The sequence below is a fragment of the Triticum dicoccoides genome, chromosome 6A (assembly GCF_002162155.2).
Source record: "Triticum dicoccoides isolate Atlit2015 ecotype Zavitan chromosome 6A, WEW_v2.0, whole genome shotgun sequence".
Classification (NCBI taxonomy): Eukaryota; Viridiplantae; Streptophyta; class Magnoliopsida; order Poales; family Poaceae; genus Triticum; species Triticum dicoccoides.
Window position 1 is genome coordinate 220362700 of NC_041390.1, and position 12754 is coordinate 220375453.

Consider the following 12754-nt stretch of genomic DNA (forward strand, 5'->3'; position numbering starts at 1 on the left):
GCGACAATGTAGTTTGTAAATCATCATAGTATTTTGTTACCGTGTCAGTACCTTGTTTTAAATGTTGTAATTTTTTAATCATTCCACGAGTATAATAAACATCAACGAATCTATCTCTCATGACAAATTTTTAAATCATCCCAATTAGTAGGTATAAGATCAGGGTTTAACCGACAATATTCACTTCACCAAACTAAAGCAAAGCTACTGAAAGTACTAACCGCAGCTTGAAATTTTCCACTCTCATCAAAATTATGGGAAGAAAATATAGCATTTATTTTGTACTCCCATGTGGCACCCCGGCTTAGAGAAACCGGAACACCCCGTATTCCAGCCCAGAGATCGAGGTGAAGTCTTCTGGAATACGGCACTGCGTAGTATAGAACAAACCAGCTCTCTATTAGAACACGGATATGAATACAAGGGTTCCGATATTACAATGAATAACATCGGTACGACGACACTATGCCAACCATGGTTGCTCTATACAAGCAGCATAACAACTCGAAGCAGCGGAACAACTACTGGCAGCGGAACAACGAACGGCGATGATGGACTCCAATCCACAGGGACTCTGGCTGGAACGTTTATCCTAGCTCGCGAACACGGGAACAACACCAAACAAGCAAGCAATCCAGGCACGACCTGCAAACTGGCATGACATGCCAGGTCAATACATTGAATGTACTTGCAAGCTCACAATAACCAGAAGCATTCAAGACAAACAACAGCATGGCACTTACAGGTTAATCCGAAATTATCATGAGATCATCAGGATAACATGGCATGAATAACATGAACATAATATCACTAGAACAATATATGATCATGGCATGAACATATAAAGATGATGATACTAGCATGCAACATGATGACACTACATGCACCATTTTTCTGCTAGGGTTACCTCGTAACCATCACATGCATCACTTACCAACCTCGGACATTACACGATCATCTCAGGATCAAATCAAGCCTGGTATAAACAATACCGTAGTAATCATCAAATGACCACAAGGAGATTGATCTTTACCCATGATTCTCGCACAACATCACGAATATCCAACAACTCGGTATCCTCGATACCACGATGATCATTTCGGCGATCACAACCCTAACCAACACTTGGTCTCAAACGGTGATCTTTCCGGTGATCACAACCAACTTATCTCATCATTGAACCGGGGTTGTTATTAAGCACATTATTATTATTACTATTGACTCACAGTGTGACCGACACGAACTGGGCCCTTATCCGCGGGCATGGCTATCCATAGATTTAGTATACACTCTGCAGAGGTTAGCACACTGTACCCACACCACGGAACCCATGGCCTCGCACTCCCATTCGGGTGGACCAATGGCGTTTCGACAAAACCGATCTACTGCCATGACACTCTCCCGGCCACTCCGACTCACTCCCCACTGGGCTAGTCTTGGGTGGCCCCGTGTCTACCAAAGACACCAACGACCACCGTCGTGGCCAAACATAAACGGTCCCAAATGGGGACCCGGATCCATAACAACAACAACGGGCACACAAGGTTATGTCTGCTTACCGGGCAAAGGTACTGCACGCCCATAACCTTCCCTCGTTGGAGGCACCGGCGAGAGGCACGACAATAGACCCAGTTAGGACCTTCCCATAAAGGTAATCGTGGTTGCACTGGTCAGTTCGATATGGTGGCACCATGACTCAGCCAACAGTTGTTCAAGTTGAATTTAATCCGGTTAAACTTGAATGCAAATATGTTGAGCCATGATAAACAACATGGTGCGATTACAATGCATGAGCATGATATCAACATAATCATGAGGGTACCACATAACTATCCACCATATCAACAATGAATCATATCCAACTAAGCATGGCATACTGACTAGCATGAACATCATAAGTACATACTTCTCCGAAACATAGCATGACCACTAGCATCAACAATAAATATCATGCAAGAACATATCAACAATGCCATCATGCAAGCATTTGCCAGCGGGATGCAATGGAACATGCATAACAACGATACTCGGGACATACGGTAGTCATGCACCGAAGACCATCACCAACATCAACATGTACTACTAGCAAGCATAAGCATATGAAAGGAATACTAACAACTAGCAGGGCATGACAACCAGGTGCATAACAACATAGCAAGAAAGTAAGCACTAATCCAGAAGCATTACCGAAACAACGATAACCATATTTTAAACAAGCAAACATTTAATAATTATTCAAGTTGAAAACCATGGCTACTGCATTACTATCATGCAAGTGGGTATTGTGGCTTGCCTGGGTGATGGAGATTCCGGGAAAAAGTGCGGTGAGGCCGCAGAACGAAACGTTGGACAGTTCTCTCTCGGAGGGGGCTGATTAGAGGCAAGGGGAAAATGGTCATTTCCACTGTGAGAACACCTAGTGAAAATGCTACCAAAAGATAGAGCTCGACGAGACGAAGAAGTGAGCGCTGGTTTCACCTCAATCGGAGTTACAGTTGAAAAGTTGTGAAGGTTGGAAGAACGGGGACTAATCTGTGAAAATTTATCACCAACGGGTCCCTGAGTGGATAAGGCAGAAACGCATATAAGATAATACGCTTTCAGAACTGGAAAACGTATTTCTGGGCGGAAGAAGGAGGAAATACGCTTTCAGAAAATGAAAACGTACTTTGTTATAATATGCTTTCACTTAATGAAAACGATTTCTAGGAAAGGCGCCTCCACTTAACGTACCTGGGCCTGGGTGGGGTCAACGCCTAAGCACTGACGAGTGGGACCGAGGGGGAGGCGGGGTCCGCCTGGCTCCTGCCTTCTTCCTCCTCGCGCGTCAAAGCAGAGCGGCACGGGAGGAACAAGGAGCGGGAGGCAGGGGCGAAGCAGGCGATGGCCCGGCCGGCTCCAGCCACCGTTGGCCGAGACGAGGCCACCAGCAGGACAACAGGAGATGGCCGCGTCCGTCCCCAGGGGCAGCGGCCACCGGGGAGGCATGGAGGTGCGGCGACGAGAGGAGGCAGAGGCGTCAGGCAGAGGGGGTAGCCGGTGATGAGGGACGACTCCGGCGAGGGCGAGGTGGTGGGGCGGACCGCCGGAGCACGGGGAGTCGGTTGGTGGTGATGAAGAGGCGAGAAGATGCTCGGGGAGGCCAGACAAGGAAGAGGCCGAGAGGCGGAGGCGACGGCCGAACTCGGGGCTTGCGGCCAGAGGCACTCCGGCGAGGGGGAAAGGGGTCGGGGTGACTCGTGGGAGTGTGGGGGAGGCAGTGGACAACACCAGAGGAGAGGAGGAGGCTCGAGCTAGCCGGAACCAAGGAGGAACCGCGGCGGCCGAGGCGATCTCTGGCGAAAAGAGGAGGGGGCCGAGGACTTCGGTGGGCTAGAGAGGCGAGGGAGGAGTGAATGAGCTGCAGAGGGGTTCGGGGTCCTTATATAGGTGCGGGGGAGAGCTCTAGAGCTCACGAGCGAGCTCCTGACCGAGCTTTAATGGCGAGCAGAGGCTGGACGCGGCATGGGAATGGAGCTAGCGGCTCATTTATGGCGAACCACAACGAAGCAGCGACGCAGGGCGATGCAGTCGAGCACGGGCGAGCTCCAGAACATGAATGGAGGTCGAGACAAGGAGGGAGGAGACGAGAACAGTGGCCGGACCGAGCCAGAGCTTGCACTGTGCGTGACACCAGCGTGATCACCACGGGCACTGGTGCAAGCGGCATGTTCTGGCCGGGCCAACCATGTCCAGTAGATGGACCGTCATGCCCTTAGTCAAAATGAGGAAATAAATCAGTCCAGGGGCAAAGAAGAGATTTGCACTTCGATCCAAAGTAAATCAACAGGAAGGTGCTTGTAACTTCATGTGGTTAAACCAGCTTGGTAACAAGGTAAATAGTTTGTCTGTTGATGATCACACACTAAGGTGATGCTGATCACCAAAAATCAGACTAAGAGGAGGATTTTAGATGAGGGCTGCTGTAGAAAGTGCAAGACTGGCTAGAATTAGGGATTTAGATGATACACTCACATACTTGATTGTCATGAGCTGAAATTTGGCAGAGAGGGATTATATGATGATATGAATCTCCTGTAAAAGTTTCATGCCATTTGGAAATACCAAAGTGGCACTTGCTTCACAAAGCTTCATTCTGGACAGAAACTTGGAAAAATTGCACAGGGCAACTGGATTAACTAATCGAGCTAAAACTTGGTGGAGGGAGTTGATATAGGTAGAAGCATGTCCTGGTAAAGTTTCAGATCAATTGAATCAATATAAAATATAGTTGCTTCACAAACTGAAAAACTGACCAGAATCTAAGGTTTGGAGCTGGGCTCACATGGATACATTACTTGAGCTCAAATTTGGTGGAGAGCCATTATTTGATCGTATGAAGTACCTTGAAAAATTGCAACTCATTTTGATATGCCTAGCTTGTACTTTCTTCACAATCACTTCCCTCAGACAGAAACTTTGAAAAATTGCTCAGGAATATTTACTAGGCAAATTGAGTTGAATTTTGGCACAGGTCAATTATTTGGACATAAAAAGATGTCCAAGAAGTTTGGGTTCAAATGGGCAAAGATAAATAGCACTTGCTTCACAATGTGCCATTTAGGACAGAATAGGAAATGAATTTATTGAGCATGATGGGGAACATGGCCAATGATATATTTTGCCGTATTTGAGGAAGATATGACCCAAACAATTTATGAGAATTATTTGGGAATTTTAGGAGTGACAGAAATATAGGTAGCTTCATAACCTAGGGTTTTAAGGGTTATTCCTTTATTGGAAAAGGAATATTCCCAACAAAAGAATTTTGGGTTAGGTCAAGGATGGAAATGACATGATCTTGGGATGATGAAGAGGGTGAAAAGCCACTATAAAACCTAGGAAGACATGATCTTCCCAAGTTTCAGAACCACATAGCCACGGAAAAGCAAAACAAAACAGGAAATCCAAGAAAATCAAAGGAAAAAGAAAAGGGCAAAAATCCAGGCTGTTACATCCCATTCAATATATAAATCAGGACTAAAACGACCAGTAAATGGTGGCATGGAAACATTAACCTGATTATGTGTATTCTGATGTTGTTGCTCCTCTTGTGAGGATTGTTGTATTTTCTTAGGTGGTGGCAAATCTCCCATGATCGATGAAGCCCAAGAAACTAGCAACTCCGGAACCTGCTATGATTAGTAGAAAACAAGAAACAAAATCCGAGAATAATGTTCCTATGAACTACTAGGATATGGTGGTAAAACGCTCACAGTATAGCAAATATCAATATCTTACAAGTTCTTACCATGCAGCAGGTGGTGACAGGCAACCATCGATGTCAAATAACTTCAAAGATTGAGTAGAGCGATTGCCAGGGAAACGTATGTATATAGGGTGTAGAAATATGTGGAGCTTGGAAGGCTTGAATATATGGTAGCAAAAGATTAGCAATAATCAATTCAGAGATGCAATGTTGAATAAACGATCAACGATGGTACTGTGCTGGTCCTAGGCTAGACCGGACTAGAGACACGAGCCTAGAACACTAATGAGGTCACGGTGTAGCACAACTAGCATCAATAAAGGATACGAAGTAGCTCTGGACAGCAAGATATAAGTGAAGATCACAACAACAGTAAAGATAATGATGAAAAACAACTACCAAGCAGGATATACAACAACTCTCTCTCTCCAACTTTCCTCTTGAAAAGTTTGAGCCAATTTTCTGATAATTTTTTCAAAGAATGCTACTAATTCAAGCTTTCCAATGCAAAAAGAATCACTCAATTCCGAATTGATATGAGGAGTCAAAGAATTCTAAAACTGGCCTTGAAAACTGGAACAAGCTGTATGCGCGAACTTCGGAGGGCAGAAAGACCTATTTAGCAGCCGATTTTGAGGTGTCAAATATTGACTTAGCTTCCGCAACTACTTAGATGGGGCTCGTTGCTAGCTTTAATTTGAGTACTCACGGAGCCAAAACGGACTTCGTATGAGGAAGATATGCCTATTTTACTCAACAGTGCACAAAATAGATTCCAATCCGAATTCAGCTACATGATTGACACTAGATAGATCCGAATTTTGTTTTTTTTCTTCTCTCATTTTTTTCTCACACTTTTTTCTCTCTCTCCTTTTTTTCTCCGACCTTTTTAACATTTTTCTGTCTCTTTTTTTCTTCCTCTTTCCAAGACAACTAGATAAGATGCAGATTGGATCAAGCGAAGATGTGAACGACCTCAACTATGATTATGACAATGAACAATGGGTAGCATGAGGTGGAAAAATTGATGGATGGGGTGGTGGATAGCGGAAGGGATAACGATGCAGCGACAGCGTGACTAATGTGAACAGAACTTGAAACTCTAAACAAACTAGACACTAAGACCAGCAACTCGACACGACGATGCAACCGATAATTCAATAATGCAAACAATGAAAAGAAAAATTGCAAAGGCTCAGACTGGCTTGGACAAAGGATGAATAGATCTAACTTTTTGTGGCCTTTTCTTGGACAATAGGTAAGGAAATAAATCTAATCTAGGGATAACTGGAAATTCTCACCGAGCAACCTGAAAACTGATACCACTTGATAGGGGCGGGGTGTCCTGATCTTTCAATGAGATGATAACTATCGGTTTGGTGGAGACGACTTTGACAATCTGACTACAAACGTGCATGACGTTGCGCCTTAGCAATCACTAAACCAACTCCGAGAGGTTATTGACCACGCCGAAGCACGATCAACCTGACCACGAAGGTCTACCCCCACAAGCAATCAAAGAACAAGCAAGAATATGATAAAGCAATCTGAATATTGCGAATATAGATGAAGTATTGATAATGGTGGGGATCCAGAAGAGTTCTTGGTCTGGTCGTTGGACACAAACGAAGTACACGAAGTTGCGTTGGCTAACTTTTAACTAAACAAATCCCAAGGAAAAAGCTACTAGATGGATCTACTTATATAGGAGCAAGGGGTGGCGGCCAAGGAGATGGGAGGACGTACCAAGGAAGCCTAAATCCAACCCTAGGTCGTACAAGGCTCATGGGCCCAAGTGGAGGTGATGCAACACATTTGGACTTGTTGTTTGACTCGGATTCTACTGTAGCGTCAGATTGTTTCGTCGATAACTCAACGCTCCGGATGAATTTTAAGGTGAATCCAATTGTGTTGGAAAGAGCACGAAATCTACTTTCCAACAAAAAAGAATCACCCAATTCGGAGTCCGTATGAAAGAGTTATCTACGTTTTGAGTCAGGTATGTCTGTGCAGTCTGAATCTGAATCCAGAACATGAGAGACTTGGACCCTATCTTCTCTTGGCCCAAAAGTGACGTGAGAAGACTTTTTGAACAACACCTGAACTTCTATTTTCCCTTATCTTCATATGTGGATTGTACAAACTACCCATACACCTGCAATTAAACATGACACAAAAGCTTGTGAAGTATCTTTGTCCTGGATCACATAAATAAATTATTGCATAGTTTGCATTAGAAATCACCTCACAAATATACATGTATGTAATATTTTTGGTCGTATCCAAGGTAGTCATGTCCTCATCAGTTTCTTATGAACAGGAAAATATTTTCCAGAGAAGTAATAGATCATATTCTAGGGACTATGCACACAACCAGGAGCAAGAGTATTGTGCCATATCTTAGCATCACCCTTTAATGAGAACATAAATAACTTGAGAATATAGTAGTAGCGAATTTTCTCATCATGAGCAAAAAGGGTGTCTATATCATTTAACTTAGTAAGATGTGCCACAACAGTTTCAGTTTCATAGCCATAGAAAAGATCAGATTCAACCAAAGTAATTAAATCTGGGTCTATAGAGAATTCATAATCCTTATCAATAACAAATATAGGTGAAGTAGCAAACTTAGGATCACATTTTATTCTAGCATTCAAAGATTTTCTTTCAGCTTAACTAGTAGTTTCTTTAGATCATCTCTATCCTTACAAGCAAAAAAGTCTCTAGCTATGATGAGTACACCACAACCATCGACAAGTCTCCAACAATTATAGGTCCAATCACAAGAAGTCGCGCCAAACTAATAAGTGACCAGGTGAATGCTAACTTAAGTTTGCCTTGTAACTTTGATGACACAACTATGCTTTTATCCCCATTGTTGTTGATTGAACTTAGGTATAACATGGAAGAAATCCAACAAGCTATGAGCTCTTGAAGCAACCGATTTGGAGGAACAAGTTTGGAGAAAACAAGTTTCAAGTGAAGCTGATGCTGTCAGTTTTACCTCTAATGTTTCTTTGTCTCACACCCATGTGGTGTAGAGACGGGGCCATAGGGGTACATCAACATAAGCTACATCAAATTATATTTCCAATGCAAAAAAACTCACATCATTTGGAGTTGTGGGTCAAAAGCTCTATTCATTCTCGTGGAAGGTGTCCAGGCTGTCAAGGCTTCACAAATTTCCAAGGAGCTCTCCAACGACTCTCGGAGTTGACTGCTTATTCCCCTAGGGAAACCATGCAAACATGCTTACTTTTGAAACCATTTTCACACCTAGGTAAGGGGGTTGTCCCTACTATAAAACCTCATCTCCCCCTTCCTATTGAGAACCTTTTGTCAAACCATTCAGCTACAAGCTTATGCAGCAAGACTGCTAGAGAGATCCAAGAGATCCTTGCTACCTTCGCTCTTATGAGTTCATCCGGATTCGCGAGAAGGAGACTATGGTTCCCGCTAATTCGTTCTTTACGGTTCTAGCCGTTTTGTGTGGGTTAGTCCCGGTTTGTGGTTCTGCGATTGTTCGGACATCGGGTTGGAGTTCTTATAGCTTCGGCCAGCCATCACCAATGTATGGGTTGCATCAAACCTTGGCAGGTATAAAGCTACTTATCCCGGCTGCTTGCAGCTAGTTATCCCTCCCGATTCGATCCTACGACATGAAGATCGGGACACCATCGGGTGTGAACTCGTTCAACGGATCCTCACCTATCAAGCTATCTCTCCATCCATAACATAACCCTCAGGTATCTTAGGCATTTCAAATCTAGGAGAGCTAGATCTAATAGGTGTTTCAAAATTTTCAGTTTCAAAGACTTCATCAGTTTCAACATTCTCAATATCTTTGGCTCTAGCAAGTTGTTCATCAAGAAATTCACCTAGTGGCACATTATCATCAAGCAAGGTAATAGCATCATTATAAGCATCATTCATAGAAGAAGTACCATCATCAATAACTTGCGGCATATCAGGATTAATAGCATGTGGTGGTGTTGCAAGTTTACTCAAAACAGAAGGCGAATCAAGTACAGAGCTAGATGTCAATTCCTTACCTCCCCTCATCTTAGAGGGAAAAATCTTGGTTCTTGTATCTTTCAGATTCTTCATAGTGATAAATAGATATAAATCCCAAGTGACTCAACAAATATAGCTATACTCCCCGGCAACGGTTTTGGGATCACAACTGTTTTCGAGGGTAGAGTATTCAACCCAAATTTATAGATTCAGCACAAGGGGAGCCGAAGAATATTTGTAAGTATTAGCAGTTGAGTTGTCAATTCAACCACACCTGAAGATTAAATATCTGCAGCAAAGTGATCAGTGGCACGACAATATGATAATTCGATAGTAGTAGTAACGATAGCAGTGGTAATGGTAACAACAGTAATAGTTTTGTAGCAGTTGTAACAGTAGCAATAGCAATAGTAACTTAGCAAGAACAATATGTGGAAAACTCGTAGGCATCGGGTCACTGATTACGTTGGATAGTATTCATCATATATCAGTCATAACCTAGGGCGACACATAACTAGCTCCAGTTCATAAATATAATGTAGGCATGTATTCCGTAAATAGTCATATGTGCTTATGGAAAAGAACTTGCATGACATCTTTTGTCCTACCCTCCCGTGGCATCAGGGTCTGATACGTCTCCAACGTATCTATAATTTTTTATTGTTCCATGATATTATATTATCTGTTTTGGATGTTAATGGGCTTTATTTTACACTTTTATATTATTTTTGGGACTAACCTATTAACCCAAGGCCCAGTGCAAATTAATGTTTTTTTTGCCTATTTCAGTGTTCCGCAGAAAAGGAATATCAAACGGAGTCCAAACGGAATGAAACCTTCGGGAGCGTGATTTTTGGAACAAACATGATCGAGAGGACTTGGAGTGGACGTCAAGCAACCAATGAGGTGGCCACGAGGCAGGGGGGTGCGCCTACCCCCCTGGCCGCTCCCTCCCCCTCGTGGGCCCCTCGTGGCTCCACCGACCTACTTCTTCCTCCTATATATACCTACGTACCCTGAAAACATCCAGGAGCACCACAAAACCCTATTTCCATCGCCGCAACCTTCTGTACCCAAGAGATCCCATCTTGGGGCCTTTTCCGGAGCTTCGCCGGAGGGGGCATTGATCACGAAAGGCCTCTACATCAACTCCATGGCCCCTCCGATGATGTGTGAGTAGTTTACTTCAGACCTTCGAGTCCATAGTTATTAGCTAGATGGCTTCTTCTCTCTCTTTGGATCTCAATACAAAGTTCTCCTCGATTCTCTTGGAGATCTATTCGATGTAATCTTCTTTTATGGTGTGTTTGTCGAGATCCGATGAATTGTGGGTTTATGATCAAGATTATCTATGAACAATATTTGAATCTTTTATGAAATCTTTTATGTATGATTCGTTATCTTTGCAAGTCTCTTCGAATTATCAGTTTGGTTTGGCCTACTAGATTGATCTTTCTTGCAATGGGAGAAGTGCTTAGCTTTGGTTCAATCTTGCGGTGCTCGATCCCAGTGACAGTAGGGGAAACAACACGTATTGTATTGTTGCCATCGAGGATAAAAAGATGGGGTTTATTTCATATTGCATGAGTTTATCCCTCTACATCATGTCATCTTGCTTAAGGGTTTACTCTGTTCTTATGAACTTAATACTCTAGATGCATGCTGGATAGCGGTTGATGTGTGGAGTAATAGTAGTCGATGCAGGCAGGTGTCGGTCTACTTGTCACGGACGTGATGCCTATATACGTACCTAGATATTCTCATAACTATGCTCAATTCTATCAATTGCTCGACACTAATTTGTTCTCCCACTGAAATACTTATGCTATCTTGAGAGAAGCCACTAGTGAAACCTATGGCCCCCGGGTCTATTTTCCATTATACAAGTTTCCAATCTATTTTATTTTGCAATCTTTACTTTCAATCTATATAATAAAAATACCAAAAATATTTATCTTATTATTATTATTATTATTATTATTATTATCTCTATCAGATCTCACTCTTGCAAGTGGCCGTGAAGGGATTGACAACCCCTTTATCGCGTTGGTTGCGAGGTTCTTATTTGTTTGTGTAGGTACGAGGTGACTCACGCGTGGTCTCCTACTGGATTGATACCGTGGTTCTCAAAAACTAAGGGAAATACTTACGCTGCTTTGCTGCATCACCCTTTCCTCTTCAAGGGAAAACCAATGCATGCTCAAGAGGTAGCAAGAAGGATTTCTGGCGCCATTGCCGGGGAGATCTACGCCAAGTCTAGACATACCATGTACCCATCACAACTATTATCCTTCGCATTACATTATTTGCCATTTGCCTCTTGTTTTCCTCTCCCCCACTTCACCCTTGCCATTTTATTCGCCCTTTTTTCCTTCTTGCCTTCTGTGTGCTTGTTATTTTTGCAATTTGTTGCCTTCATCTCTGAAACTGAGGAGGTTATCGTTGATAAGGATAATAATATGGAAAACCTTGATGCTATTGATGTTCCTCTTGAAAATCCTACTATTTTACACACTAAAAGGTTTCAGATTGGTAGCGGTAATATTATTGGGAAGAGAGTTATTCAAGATTTCTTTACTTGTGCCGGTGCTTTGCCCACCATGAGCGGGTCTATTCTTCATAAAACTAGTAGTCTCGCAGATGCTATATCTTTGCTCATAGTTGAACTTGAAAGACAATTTTTACATATGCATCCTTCCATACAAAGGAATTCCTAGAATTTTTTAATATTGAGCATTCTTCTGTTAAGCGAGCAGTGACCATCTTTTTAGTTCATGAGTTCAGATTTATAATAAAAGAGGCCAATGAAATTTTTGCGCATTATAGGGTGGATGCCGACCGTCCTCCCATAGAAGCAATCTTTTTTATCAAGAAGACATTATGCGTCTATGATCCTTAGATCATGTTGCTTTTAATGAAAACTTTAGAAAAAGGTTCCTACCGATGTTCTTGTTGATAGGATCTCTGATTTTAATGATAATTTTTCTATCCAGAATAATGGGTTGGGTTTCCCCTTGAACAAAGACTCATGACTTTTTGCCAAAAGAATGCTTATAATGATGGATTGGTTGTGCAATATGAGGGGCCAAAGGAGGAACCAATACCTCCCGAGCTTGATCTTGGGGACTTTTGTCCCATTAAATTTAGCCCTTTTGATTACTTTTGCTTGACATAAAGGAAACTTGCTGCTGAACGTAGGGAGTATGAGATGAGTTTTCGCGATTTACCTTATCATTATGATGGCAATACCTAGATCTATCCTCGCTTCAGTGCATAGCTAGGGGCGTTAAACGATAGCGCTTGTTGGGAGGCAACCCAACTTTATTTTTGTTCCTTGCTTTTCGTTCCTGTTTAGTAATAAATAATTTATCTAGCCTCTGTTTTAGTTGTGTTTTTTGTGTTTAATTAGTGTTTGTGCCAAGTAGAACCGTTGGGAAGACTTGGGGAAAGTCTTTTTGATCTTGCTGTAAAAAACAGAAACTTTAGCGCTCG